Consider the following 15325-nt stretch of genomic DNA (forward strand, 5'->3'; position numbering starts at 1 on the left):
GAATATTTTTGAATTGAAACTCGTTCTCTCTAGAAGCTGAGATAATAAAATTTTAATTGAGTATTGTAGTTACATTATGCTCAAATAATTTTTTTGCTTAGTTCAGAATTCTTCTGTGTTCTTTTGGCAAGACAAATAAATTTATAAAACACTTACCTTGTTTAAATCATGACCAGGCAAATCTGACAGCTAATGTTCTTTAGGCAAAACACCTTTCAATTTTATTCCTAAGAAGCAAAAACATTGATAGAGAAATAAATATACAAGTATCAATCAGGCATATAAGCTTCATGATTTTCTTTTCCTATTATGTCCTCATCCACATACATTAATCACAGCAAATCATGATGTGAACAGCAGTGGAATAAGTTTAATCATTGGACATATTTGAATATTTCAATCATATATGAGTATGATCTAGTTACAAGATTCTCATATTCCCATTTATAAAAAACACCAAACAGGCTGTACTAGTTTACTCAGTAGAGGCCATTCCTTACCACAGGTGAAAACAAATCCAAGTCCAAAACCACATGAGAGCACCAAAAAAGGTTCTGAGCAATCTTTGGTGCAAAGCCTTTGCAACTAAAAATAAGACCTCACACAATATATGCACATTTCCATATTTTAATTGTCTCATATATAACAGATACGACCTCCAATTGGACTAATCTGATTAGAAAAGTCAGGAGTCAGGAGATAGTGCAGTGAGGTTAAGTGCAGGTGGTGCAAAGCGCCAGGACCCACAGAGTAAGGATCCAGGTTTGAGCCCCTACCTTCAGGGGAGTCACTTCACAGGCAGTTAAACAGGTCTGCAGATGTCTTTCTCTTCCCCTCCTCTCTCCATTTCTCACTGTCCTATACAACAACGATGACATGAACAACAATAACTACAACAATAAAACAAGGGCAACAAAAGGGAATAAACAAATAAATATAGAAAAATAAAGAAAAGCCTTAGGGCTGGGCAGAAGCACAGCAGGTTAAGCGTATATGGCGCAAAGCGCAAGAGCCAGCCTAAAGATCACAGTTCGAAGCCCTAGCTCCCCATCTGCAGGAGGTCACTTCGTAAGTGATGAATCAGGTCTCTCCTGTCTTCCCCTCCTCTCTTGATTTCTCCTGGTCTTATCCAACAACAGCTATGACAACAATAATTACAATAAGAGCAACAAACAACAAAATGGGAAAAATAGCCTCCAGAAGCAGTGGATTCATAGTATAGGCACCCAGCCCCAGCAATAACCCTGTAAGCAAAAAATATATATATATATATTTTCGCATATGGTGTGAAGGAATAAGAGTCCTGGTTTGAGTCTCCAGCTCCCCACCTAGGGGGGAGGTCGCTTCACAAGGGGTGAAACAGGTATTTCTCTCCCTCTTTCTTCCCCTCCTCTCTCGATTTCTCTCAGTCCTATCCAACGACGACAACAATAACAACGATAAACAACAAAAGAAACAAAAGGGGAAAAATAGCCTCTAGGAGCAGTAGATTCTTAGTGTAGGCACGAGTCCCAGCAGTAACCGTGCAGGCAAAAAAAAAAAATCTTGGGACCAGGTTAAATTTTACCTGTGTAAAGGGTAACCAATATATTCTACAATTGTTTTGTTATATGTACAATGCTTTCCTATTAGACACGGTTTTCAACTATCAGAAGGATAAAACTCTTAGAAAAAGGTCAGTTATACCTGCTAACAAATATTTTGAGCAGTGATAAACAGAAGATGTAACTGGGTAAATGGTTATGTAAATAGACCTGGGTCCTGAGGTTCCAGGTTCAGTCCCCTATACCACCACAAGCCAGAGCTGAGCAGGGCTCTGGTAAAGTCAAACTAAACAGTTAATACTAGGGATGGGGAAACTAAATTTCTACTTAGTCTAGCTACAACCAGTTTCTCTAACCACCTTCACCACCTAAGAGGAACTGGGAGAAGAAATGAATTCAAGAAAATAGGAGATCAAGACAGAATATTCTAGACAAAGGTAAATTTTCTTATAAAATCTCTATGAAATATTCCCAAATGAGAAGTATAGAGTACAGAATAGAGAAACTACTTATGTATTTTTTAAATTTTATTTTAGTCCCTTGTGTTGCCCTTGTTGTTTTATTGTTGTAGTTACTGATGTCATTGTTGGATAGGACAGACAGAAATGGAGAGAGGAGGGGAAGACAGAGAAGGGAAGATAAAGACAGACACCTGCAGAACTGCTTCACCGCTTATGAAGTGACTGCCCTGCAGGTGGGGACCAGGGGCTTGAACTGGAGTCCTTGCACATTGTAACCTGTGCACTCAACCAGGTGCACCACCACCCAGTCCCTATTAAATCTTTTGACTTAATAAATCAAGTTTTAAAATAAATAAATAAATAAATAAAGTTTTTTAAAATACTTATTTATTGGGGTGAGTGGGTGGGGAGAATACAGGTCCATGAAGGATGATAAATGACATAGTGGGGGTTGTATTGTTAAATGGGAAACTGGGGAATGTTATGCATGTACAAACTATTGTATTTACTGTTGAATGTAAAGAATTAATTCCCCAATAAAGAAATAAATTAAAATATATATTTATTTATTTGCTTTTTTTTAATAGTTACTGTTGTCATTGTTGGATAGGACAGAGAAAAATGGAGCGAGGAGGGGAAGACAGACACCTGCAGACCTGCTACACTACCTGTGAAGTGACTCCCCTGCAGGTGGGGAGCCGGGGCTCGAACCAGGATCCTTATCCTGTCCTTGCGCTTGGCACCACGTGTGCTTAACCTGCTGCGCTACCACCCAACTCCCTGAATTAAGTTTTAAAAAGTATGGAGGTCAGGGCCCCAGGGAGATAGCATAATGGTTTTGTGAATGACTTCCATGACTAAGGCACCAAAGGTCCTAGGTTCAATCCCCAGCTCCACTAGAAGCCAGAGCTAAGTATTACCATAGGTATTCTTAATTACACCTTTGTATAGTCCCTACCCACACCATACAACAATGATCTCTGACCAGTAGGAAAAAGCATAAATGATGGGGACTATACAAGGGTGTAAAAAGTTAGAAAGGGGGTCATTTTGGAGTTTGATGTATTTTTTTTACCAGGCTAAAACTTAAGCATAAATGATGTTGTGCCACATTTTTTCTTTTGGTCACTGTTTATATTGTTGACACTGAATTTCTTTTTCTTTACCAACTCTAGGTTTGGTGGTAGTTGGGATTAAAATCTCAGAGCCTGGGGCTGGTTGATGGCACACCTAGTTGAGCATACATGCTACAATTTTCAAGGACCCAGGTTTGACCCCCAGTTCCCACCTGCAGGGGAAAAGCTGTGCATGTGGTGAAGCAGTGCTGCAGGTGTCCGTCCCTTCCCTCTTGATTTCTGACAGTCTCTAGCAAATAAATAAATAATAATAAAACCTCAGAGCCTAAGACATGAAAATCTTATATAAACATTATACTATCTCACCAGCATGTTACATCATTTATAAAACTTACATCTCGACTTCTCTCTCCTGGATCATTTTCTTTGTGGGAAATCCAACAGCATGGAGAGACTTATAAGGTGAAGAATTCGTTTAATTCAATGGTCATCAAGGAACTGACACTTGTGAAAGAAGAGTTTTGAAGCTGATGTTCTTGACTATGGAGCCTCTCAGTGGGGATAGAGCAAGACTTGCATGCAACCTTCAACACTGCACACTCTGGTCTTACAACTCCTTCATATAACTGAATAAATTCTAGAAAGAAAAAAAAAGTCAGTCCAGGAACAGTGAAATCACATTCAAGAGCCCACTGCCACACACAACTCTAAAAATTCTCATCTCTGGCATCCCACAGTAGGTGCTTTATTTTAAGATATTAAAATTTATTTTTCACTGCTCAGTTCTAGCTTCTAGTGGTGCTGGTGATTAAATATAGGACTTCAAGCATAAAGATTACTTGTGTGAACATGCTATCTCCTCAGCTCACAAACTACTTAAGTTTGTTACATAGCTACAAATAATTAACAGACCATAATCTGCATGAAAAATAAAATGTGCACATTATGAATTAGCAGAAAGGCCAGAGTCTATATTGGACCACTAGTTTTTCAAAACAATAGTGTTCTGAAGTATGAATCAAATATGAACTAGATTTTATTATACTAGGGTAACAAAAGCTGTAGAACTAATGAAGAATTTAACAAAAGTTGGTGCTCCCACAAGGAAGAGCAGTCCTAGACAAGAAAAAAGCTGATTTGATTACAGAGGACTGATTCTGAGTGGAAAAAAAAAAGTTTGTGTATCAGAATACACTGGATTTAACAGTTCAATAATCATTACTTTCTACCCTAACTGACCAATCAGTGAGATTGTCCACAAAAAAAAAAAGTAGATTTCACCAATGTCCTTATTTTTCACTGTTTTCATGGAAATAACTGGCAACTTTCATTTCTATTGTTGCAGGAATATTCAATATATTTAAACAGAAACTTAAAGGAACTCCCCCACAAATCCATTACCTTCCAAGATCCAAGAAGATTTTTGACATCTTCAAGAATACTAATTCCTGGGGGAAAAAAAGGATACTTCAAATTACTTAATGTAATGGTAACAGAAACAACAGTATCTTTAATAGTTTTCATATCCTCATTTTCATATTCAATAATCACAGCAGTTCATTATGTGAACAGCAGTGAAAAGATTTAATCATCAGATATGAAGTTTTTAGAGAAAACAAAGACATATAATTATATATGACCAAAATGAGGGACTCAGTGTTATCAGTATAAACCTTGATAAAAGCTCACGTGATGAGTATAAATAAATGCCACCACTGACTCCATACTTCTCAAACACAACAGGGCAGTAATCTTTTGTGACTTTTTTTTGGTGATTAACTTTATTTATTTATACTTATTTTCCCTTTTGTTGTCCTTGTTGTTTTTCATTGTTGTTGCAGTTACTGATGTCATTGTTGATAGGACAGAGAGAAATGGAAAGAGGAGCGGAGGACGGGGGCGGGGGGGAAAGATATAGACCCCTACAGACCTGCTTCACCGCCTGTGAAGTGACTCCCCTGCAGGTGGGGTCTTTTGTGGCTTTTATAAGTGACTTTTTTTTTTACCAGAGCACTGCTAAAGTCTGGCTTATGGTGGTGTGGGGGATTGAACCTGGGACCTTGCAGCCTCAGGCATGAAAGTGTTTGCATAACCACTGTGCTGCCTACCCCTGCCTATAAATGAATTTTTTCAAATGTTATTAATTCATTTATTAATTCATTGTTATTTATTATTGGATAGAGACAGAGAAATTGAGAGATAGCTTTCCTCCTGCATGTGGGAACCAGGGGCTTGAACCTGGGTCCACGTGCACTGTACTGTGAGTGCTTACCCAGGTGCACCACCACCTGGCTCCAAGTGAATTTTTTTTTCTATAGACAAGAGACAAGACTGTAAAAAAGACCACAGCATCTGTGTGGTGAGAGCCATAAAATGAACTATTTGTTTTCATTTATCTTATCTGCAAACATTAAAATAAACCAAAACAATAGGACAGCTTGAGGCTTGGTGGTGGCTTACCTGGTGTAGCTCAAACATAGTGAGCAAGAACCCAGGAGAGAAGCTTCACAAGTAGTGCAGATGTCTCCACCTTCACTCTCAATTACTCTCCTCTGTACAAAATAAATTAATGTACTTTTTAAATACATTTTAAATTGTATTTATTTATGAGTAAGATAGGAGAAGAGAACCAGACATCACCCTGGCACATGTGCTACCAGGGATCAAACTCGGGACCTCACGTTTGAGAGTTCAAAGCTTTACCATTGCACCACCTCCTGGACCACAAGAATGCATTTTTTAATAAAGCTGGTGTGGGGGGGGGGGTTCAGGTGGGCAGTGGTGCACCTGGTAAAATATGTTAGTTATCATGTGCAAAGACCTGGCTTCCCACCTGCAAGGGGAAAACTTTAATAATAGTGCAACAGGTTTGCAGCTGTCTTGTTACCCTCCCCATCTCATTTCAGATTTTCTCTATCCTATCAAAAGACATAATAAAAACAACCATGGGGAAAAAAATAACTACAGGGAACAGTGGCTTCATCATGCCGGGATGGAACTACAGTAAAAATCCTGGTGACAATAAATACTGCTCTGCAATATACCAGACTTTAGTAATTCATTTATGATTATCAGGAGAATCAGCAGAATTAGAGGCGCAATATCTGGAATTTAATTAAGCAGCAAAGAGAACCTCCTTTTCTCTGTACTCCAGTAAACTGACAGTACTCTTTACTCTAGAAAAATAAGTGGCTGTACCTGGGGCTCCCTCCCCAGCCAAACTTCCGTTCTTTGCAGATAACGTTCCCCATATGGCAGTCCATTAGCTCAGATCTCCACTTTTATCTGAAATAAGATAGCACCTGTCTACCTTGGTTTTTTTTGCCTCCCGGGTTATTGCTGGGGTGAGAAAGAGAGATACCTGCAGGCCTGCTTCACCGCCTGTGAAGCAGACTTCCCTGCAGGTGGGTAGCCTGGGGCTCCGTTTGTACCACGTGCGCTTAACCCCAGCGCTACCACCTGACCCCCTACCTTGGTCTTTTATTTTTATTTATTTATTTATATCCCCTTAGTTGCCCTTGTTTTATTGTTGTAGTTATTATTGATATCGTTGTTGTTGAATAGAACAGAGAAATAGAAAGAGGAGGGGAAGACAGAGAGGGGGCAAGATAGACACCTGCAGACCTGCTTCACCACCTGTGAAGCAACTCCTCTGTAGGTGAGGAGCAGGGGGTTCGAACCAGAGTCCTTAAGCAAGTCCTTTCGCTTTGTGCCACGTGCGCTAACCCACTGCGCCACTGCCCGGCTCCCTACCTTGGTCTTTTAATCCATATGGCACAGTCTCCCTGAAAAGACATCAACAAGGGCAACAAAAGGGAATAAATAATTTTTAAAAAAAAGGCATTGACAGGTGTTTATTTCTATTTAACTGCATTCAACTTTTACTTATTTCGTAGGGTGCTGACTATAAAAGATTTTCCTTGTACTTTTTAAACATCATCCCAAACACATCTCCTATGAACAAGCTTTTTTCCCCCAAAATTCATAAACTATCCTTAAATCATGTGACTGTTAAGAAAGCTAGTGACAAGAACTTTATTCCATCAAAAAAAAAAAAAAAAGCATCTTAAGGGGTCGGACGGTAGCGCAGCGGGTTAAGCGCAGATGGCGCGAAGCGCAAGGACCAGCGTAAGGTTCCAGCCCCTGGCTCCCCACCTGCAGCGGAGTCGCTTCACAGGCGGTGATGCAGATCTGCAGGTGTCTGTCTTTTTCTCCCCCTTCTCTCTGTCCTAACAACGACGACATCAGTAGCAACAACAATAAAAAAAACAAGGGCAACAAAAGGGATAATAATAATTTAAAAAGTAAATAAAAGCATCTTTAAAAAATAGCCCCTTCTAGTGGAAAGTAGGTGGAATAAGCAATACCTTAAGTTTTTCATCTGGAATCTGGACAAATGGAAGGAAAACTAGCAATCTTCTTTCTCTGGAAAAACTGGAATCCTTGCATTCTAGACAAAGAAGTTAAAGTTAGAAGCATTTCTGTTTTCTACAACGAGCCTCCACGACTAAAAAGGAATGAAGCACTCTGATCATCCTTTTAAGAGGTAATTTTGTTAAGCTATCCAGGGTGCACCATACCTCCATCCAACCTAACTCATAGGCCCTTTCCTCCTACTTTTCCTTTTGTAACTATGGATGGACCCCCGAGAGACCGTAAGGTCCCCAAAGACTATCCGCTGTCGCCCCGAAATCTCCATAGGTCTCACAGAAGCGGGTTCCATTTATCAGAACACGCTGCATGCCATATACTCTTTCACTGCAGCCCATGTATAGTCATAGAAGGCCAACGTCACCAAATGCAAGTAAAGAACATACTTCGCAGCAAACCTTTCCTTTCTGGTTCGATTTTATCTTCTTGACTTCTAGGGCACAGCCTTTACTCCTCTCTCCACTCCAAACCCGTCTCCCGTCGCATCGTCTCATTAGCTTGTGAACTTGGACTCGGGGGCCCATCGGCGCGGACCTGAGTCGCTTCAACTCTAACCTCTCCATTCCTAACTCTCAATCTTGGCCTCTATAGAATCACGATGGCAGCGGATTGAATCAGAAGCAGAAAGAGCTCGGAGAGAAGGCCGACAGCAGTGAGGGGTCGTACGCAGAAAGGAGGAGCCGCCAAATGCTCATCTTAAAACCTCCGGCTTTTCCCATTGGCTGCTACGACAAGCTCTGGTCCATGATTGGTCACGACGTCCGGCGCGGCGTGATGTCTACTTGCCCTCCTCCCCAACAAATTAAGGTGCTAGTCGTTGAATCAGCGTGTTGCGTCCAGTTTGTTGAGACTTCCTTGTCCGGGCAGGAACACTGTACGTGCAACATAACAAGATAATCCGAAGTTGCTCGGCTGTGGGTTGCAGCACCCGAGACACCGTGATGAACCGGAGGCGCGGCCCCTCCTTCCACCGTACGTGAGGGCGCTCCCGAGCTGGCTTAACTTCCGCACGACCAGGCTGCTTGCAGGCCGGGGCGGAGCGGAGCGGGGCCGGCCTGTGCGTCTCTCCGTCTACGTGGCGTGCGTCGCGTGCGGCGTTGGAGGGAAAGTGGGGGCGCTCAGGAGGGAGTTCTTCCTGCGTTCTGAATGCGCTTGCTTTCGCTTTGACTAGAGATCAAACCCGCTACGTGATCTGGGAAAAGTCCTGTGTCCTTTCGGCGGGAAAGGAAAGTCAGGGCAGTAGGAATAACTAGAAGGCTCTTCCGTCAGTGCTGGGCCAGTTTTTGCAACTTTGAGTACAGCTGGGTTTCCTTCTGGTCCTGCCAGTTTGGACAAGAGATGTTGACTCCAGGCCAACGGGTTCTGGTTGGATCTGGTCTTGGCAAGAAGTTTCGGGTGGCTCTAGTGGAGAAGATTTTTCGGACTAGTCTCACTTGAATTCAAGTCTACTGTCCAGCGAGTAGTTTATCACTGCTCAAAGCACAACATGAGGTCTAAAAGACTTGCTTGAGAAAACAGATACTTGCTTATCAAGGAGTGTACTTCACTCTTTCTTAAATTTTTTTAAAATTTATTTGTTATTGGATAAAGACAGAAATTGAGAGAGAAAGGGGAGGTAGAGAGGAAGAGAGACAGACAGACACCTACAGATCTGCTTCACGTCTGTGAAGCGACTCCCCTGCAGGTGGGGAGCCGGGGACTTGAACTGGGATCCTAACTGGTCCTTGCGCTTTGCGCCATGTGCGCTTATGTACTTCACTCTTGTGCCTCAGACTCCAAAGTCCCAAGTACAGTCCTCTGCACCACCATAAGCCAGAGCTGAGCAGTGCTCTGGTACAAATAAATAAATAAAAGTAAATAAATATTTTAAAAGAGAGACCCCGGGAGTCGGGCTGTAGCGCAGCGGGCTAAGCGCAGGTGGCGCAAAGCACAAGGACCGGCATAAGGATCCCGGTTCGAACCCCGGCTCCCCACCTGCAGGGGAGTCGCTTCACAGGCGGTGAAGCAGGTCTGCAGGTGTCTATCTTTCTCTCCTCCTCTCTGTCTTCCCCTCCTCTCTCCATTTCTCTCTGTCCTATCCAACAACGACAACAACAATAATAACTACAACAATAAAACAAGGGCAACAAAAGGGAATAAATAAATAAAATAAATATAAAAGAGAGAGAGAGAGCCCAGGGGGTCGAGTGGTGCAGGAATCTTTCCGTCCCTCATTCCCTCTGACTCTCATCCTCTATCAAAAACTGAAAGTGGCCACTGGCAACAGTAGAGCTGCACAGGCGCTGAGCTTCCATGATAACCCAATGGCCAATAAAAAAAAAAAAAGTAAGACCCGAACTTACTAATATGAGTTAAACAGTTGAGCACTTAAGCACTTGTATGAGAAGATTAAAAAAAATTAATTTTTTTTTATAAAATGGAACTATTGACAAGACCATAGGATAAGAGGGGTACAATTCCACACAATTCCCACCACCAGAAACTCCCCTCCCGATAGCTTTCCTATTCTTTATCCCTCTGGGAGTATAGACCCAGGATCATTATGGGGTGCAGAAGGTGGAAGGTATGGTTTCTGTAATTGCTTCCCCGCTGAACATGGGTTAAAAAAATTAATGGGGGGGGGGAGAGTTGGCTGTAGTGCAGTAGATTAAGTGCACATGGCGCAAAGCGCCTTTCCCCCTCTCTGACTTCCCCTCCTCTCTCCATTTCTCTCCTATCCAACAACGAACAACATCAACAACAACAATAATAACCACAACAAGGGCAACAAAATAGGGGGAAAAAATGGCCTCCAGGAGCAGTGGATTCATGGTGCAGGCACTGAGCCCCAGCAATAACCCTGGAGGCAAAAAAAAAAAAATTAATGGAAGTCAGACCTTGACCCATTCTTAGATAGGCATAGTGGGGGTAGAGAAATTGCAGAGATAGGGCTGGGAAGACAGCATAATAGTTATACAAAAGACTTTCATGCCTGAGGTTCTCCACTCCCAAATTCAGTCTCTATTACCATCAACCACTACCACAAAGTACTTTAAAAAAAAAAAAAAAAAAAAAAGGAAAAAAGAAAAGAGAGGAGAAGGGAAGGGAGGAGAGAATTAAGTTCAATTAAGATTAAGTCCAGGTATAAAGTCATACCAGTGAAAGAGATTTTTACTCACTCTGCTGGGAGAGTGAGGTCAATGAAGACAAAGGCAAATTTCTGCCAATTGTATAAAAAAGTCAGCAGGAGAAATTGGATTCTGTATTACTGCATAATTGTGTAAAAAAAGATGATTGGGGGAGTCGGGCTGTAGCGCAGCGGGTTAAGCGCAGGTGGCGCAAAGCACAAGGACCAGCATAAAAATCCCGGTTCGAGCCCCGGCTCCCCACCTGCAGGGGAGTCGCTTCACAGGCGGTGAAGCAGGTCTGCAGGTGTCTATCTTTCTCTCCTCCTCTCTGTCTTCCCCTCCTCTCTCCAAAAAAAAAAAAAAATGATTGGACTGGGGGGATAGCATAATAATTATGCAAAAAGACTTCATGCCCGAGGCAACAAAGATCCCAAGTTCTAACTGAGCAGTACCTCTTGGTGCTTTAAAAAAAGAAGAGAAAAATTATTGCCCTGATATGTTTTTCAGTTCTTTTGTTTTTTGTTTCTTTGTGTTGCCTCCACGGTTATTGCTGGGGCTGGGTGCCTGCACTACGAATCCACTGCTCCTGGAGGCCTTTTTTTTGTTTTTTTGTTTTCTTTTGTTTTGTTTTCCTTTTTTTGTTGCCCTTGTTGTTGTTGTTGTTGGATAGGTCAGAGAGAAATCCAGAGAGGAAGGGAAGACAGAGAAGGGTAGAGAAAGAGAGACTCACCAGACACCTGCTTCACCGCTTGTGAAGCGACTCCCCTACAGGTGGGGAGCTGGGAATTAATTGGGATCTTTAACGCCAATCCTTGTGCTTCGTGCCATGTACACAGACCCCTGCAAGCGTCAACCCGGCTTTGACCTAGCACGTTATGATTGGGCCCTCCTCAATCGCTATCAAACAGGCCATGGCCAGTGCGCCGCTATGTTCCATCGCTGGGGAGCCAGAGACGACCCGAACTGCCCCTGCGGCTCCAGACAGACTATGACCCACATAGTCAACGACTGCCACCTCTCCAGATTCAAAGGAGGTCTCGAAACTTTACATCAGGCTCAACCTGACGCTGTTGACTGGCTACGGAAGAAGGGCAAACGCTAGAAAAAGTGCCATGTACGCTTAACCTGCTGTGCTACCGCCTGCTCCCCCCTCGTATTTCAGTTTTTTACTTTAGACTGAAGAACACATTTATTACAGTTCCAACTGGTATCTGGTCTTGGTTTTGTTTATGTAAAAGGATAAAAATTTGCCTGGCAGAGTTTTTGTCAGTCTGAAACTGTTTTCTTCATTTTATTGGTCTACAGTACAGTTGTACCAAGGCCCTCTTCACAGTACACCCAAGACTTTCTTTTCTTTTCTTTCTTTCTTTTTTTTTTTTTTAAGAAATGCACACGTGGGGGAGTCGGACGGTTAAGCACACGAGGCACAAAGAGCGAGGACTAGTGTAAGGATCCCGGTTCGTGCCCCCGGCTCCCCACCTGCAGGGGAGTTGCTTCACAAGCGGTGAAGCAGGTCTGCAGGTGTCTATCTTTCTCTCCCCCTCTCTATCTTCCCCTCCTCTCTCCATTTCTCTCTGTCCTATCCAACAAAGACAACATCAACAACAATAATAACTACAACAACAATAGAAACAGCAAAGGCAACAAAGAGGAAATAAATTAAAAAAAAAAAAGAAATCCATACATGGAGCTGGGCAGTGGCTCAGCTGCTTGAGTATACATGTTACCATGGACAAGGAGCCTGGTTCAGGTCCCTGGTCCCCACTTGCAGAGGGCAGCCTTCACAAGAGGTAAAGCAATGTTGCAGGTGTCTCCTTTTACACCCCCTTTATTTGTTTCTATCAAACAAATAAAGTTAAAAACACATATGCATACGATACAACTGAATGTGCATATTTGTAGCACAATGTAAATGCTTTAAAATAGTAGTTGTTATTTTTCTTTAATTTTTTTAAATTTATTTCTTTATTGGGGAATTAATGTTTTACATTCAACAGTAAATACAATAGTTTGTATATGCATGACATTCCCCAGTTTCCCATTTAACAATACAATTTTTCTTTAATTTTTTAATATTTATTTATTCCCTTTTGTTGCTCTTGTTGTTTTATTGTTGTAGTTATTATTATTGTTGTTATTGAAGTCGTTGTTGTTGAATAGGACAGGGAAATGGAGAGAGGAGGGGAAGACAGAATGAGAGAAAGACACCTGCTGATCTGCTTCACTGCCTGTGAAGGGACGCCCCTGCAGGTGGGCTTGAACCCAGATCCTTACGTCGATCCTTGTTCTTTGCACCACCTGCGCTTAAACTGCTAGGCTACCTCAGTTCCCTAAAGTAGTATTTATTATTACTAATTCAATTTTAATTCAGAACTCATGTTGGTTAGCCATGCTATTTAAACTAATTATTGAGTGAGATATTACCCAACTGAGATAATCCTTAACTCTTTTCATGCCACTTTACACAGGGTAACTCTTTAATACTTTTTTTATTTAAACCAGAGCACTGCTCATCTCTGGCTTATTATGATGCAGGAGATTGATCCTGTAACTTTAGAGTTCAGTCATCAGAGTCTCTTTACATACAAAAAAAAAAAAAAAGGCAGGAGTCGGGCGGTAGCGCAGCGGGTTAAGCGCAGGCAGCGCAAAGCACAAGGACCAGCCTGAGGATCCTGGTTCAAGCCCCGGGCTCCCCACCTGCAGGGAAATCGCTTCACAGGTGGTGAAGCAGGGCTGCAGGTGTCTCTGTCTCTCTCCCTCTCTATCACCCCCTCCCCTCTCAATTTCTGGCTATCTCTATCCAATAAATAAATAAATATGATTTAAAAAAAGGCAAATCAAAGTGCTACTTTGAGATGTCTTGATACAATTACTTGAGGAAGTCCAGGTTGCCCATGCCACCCCATATGTTAAGAGAATTGATAGCTATACTCATCCAGCCTGAAGACTGAGAAGCTATGCATCAGAGAATCAAGCTAGTAATATAATTTGGTGGACTAGCCTGCTGTTAATCCTCCATTGAGTGGTTAGAGATTACACATGATCTGTGTAACAGCTGCCTACCTAACTTGTACCATTGGTTAAGAAAAGTACCTATTCAAAGAGGTTTACCTCACCTGAGTCCTTGGAGGTTAAAGACGTGGCACAGTAGGTAGAGCACTGGACTCTCAGTCGTGAGGTCCTGAGTACAATCCCTGGCAGCACATATACCAGAGTGATGTCTGGTTCTTTCTTTCTTTTAAAATTTTTTTAAAAAAATATTTATTTCCTTTTGTTGTCCTTGTTGTTTTATTGTTATAGTTATTATTGTTGTCATTGGATAGGACAGAAAGAAATCAAGAGGGAGGGGAGACAGAGATGGGGAGAGAAAGATAGACACCTGCAGACTGCTTCACTGCTTGTGAAGCCACTCCCCTAGAGGTGGGCAGCTGGGAGCTCGAACCAGGATCCTTACACCAGTCCTTGTGCTTTGCGCTACCACCCGATTCCCCTCTCTTTTTCTCTCTCCTCCTATCTTCTTTATGAATAAATAAATAAATAAAACCTTTAAAGTAAAGAAAGAAATAAAATGAGTCCTTGTACATTCTCTCGTGACCTAATAACATCACCATCTTTCTAGAACACTAAGATGAAAGTCCTGGAAAGTGGAAAGTCGCTGGAAAAAAATTTACTTGAAGTACTACTTTGTAGTTTAGAAAGTGCTTTTGCTTTTGGGAGTAGGGCTGTACACTGCAGGTTACGGATCCCGGTTTAAGTTCTGGGCTCCCCACCTGCAGGGGAGTCGCTTCACAAGTGGTGAAGCAGGTCTGTAGGTGTCTGTCTTTCTTTCCCCCTCTCTGTCTTCCCCTCCTCTCTCCATTTCTCTCTGTCCTATCTAACGACAACATCAATAACAACAACAATAATAATAACCACAACAATAAAAAAACAACAAGGGCAATAAAAGGGAAAATAAATATAAGAAACTTTAAAAAAATAAAATGCTTTTGAATGTATTTGTATCCTCATGGTTTCTTACTATAGTCGTCTTAATAGTACCTGATAATCACATGACTGACATAAGATGAGGTAGAGAGAAGCTAAAGGCTAACTTCTAAAGCTGAAAAAATGCAGCTGATGGCAAGCTTCTTCCTCCATTTAGTATAACAGGGCTTTCTACTACTGTAGTCAAAGTGGCCTTGGTCGATGACCTTAATATCTGCAACTTTACCCAAAAGTCCACTGATAACCCAAACAACAAATACTGATTCCTGCAGAGTGTCCCATCTCTCAGCCTAAGAATCCAATAATAAAGGTAGTTGAGGCATAGACAGTTTTCTTTCTTACTTTTTTAAAGATTACTTATATTTATTTTTAATGAGAGAGAGATACCAGAACACTGCTGATCTCTGGCTTATGGTGGTGCTGGGCATTGAACCTGGGAGCTTAGAGCTTCAGGCTCATGAAAGTCATATATATTTTTATTTATAAAATGGAAATATTGACAAGACCATAGGATAAGAGGGATACATTCCCACACAACTCCCACCAGCACTCATTTTAATCTTTATTTCTTTATTATTGGATAGAGACAGAAATTGAGAGGGGTGGGGGAGATAGAGAGGGACTTTACACTTTACCACTTGTGAAGCTTTCCCCCTACAAGTGGAGATCAGGAGCATGAACCCTGGTCATTGTGCACTGGAATGTGTGTGTTTAACCAGGTT

At 41.9% G+C, this 15325-nt stretch overlaps 1 protein-coding gene across 2 annotated transcripts in view; it reads right to left on the bottom strand.

Annotated features, from left to right (window-relative positions):
* SEC31A (SEC31 homolog A, COPII coat complex component) overlaps window positions 1-8513 on the bottom strand; it is a 114820-nt gene extending 106307 nt beyond the window's left edge. The window contains exons 1-4 of one of the 2 annotated variants that reach the window (XM_060187945.1): window positions 7911-8513; window positions 7449-7531; window positions 5542-5633; window positions 157-227 (exon numbers count right to left, since the gene is read on the bottom strand). The gene's annotated coding sequence lies outside the window, so the exon portion shown is untranslated. Of the gene's footprint in view, window positions 1-156; window positions 228-5541; window positions 5634-7448; window positions 7532-7898 lie in introns of both variants that reach the window. The other variant, XM_060187944.1, reaches the window with a different exon arrangement.
* Window positions 8514-15325: the final 6812 nt, after the last annotated feature.

Source organism: Erinaceus europaeus, chromosome 3 (assembly GCF_950295315.1).
Source record: "Erinaceus europaeus chromosome 3, mEriEur2.1, whole genome shotgun sequence".
NCBI classification, from domain to species: Eukaryota; Metazoa; Chordata; class Mammalia; order Eulipotyphla; family Erinaceidae; genus Erinaceus; species Erinaceus europaeus.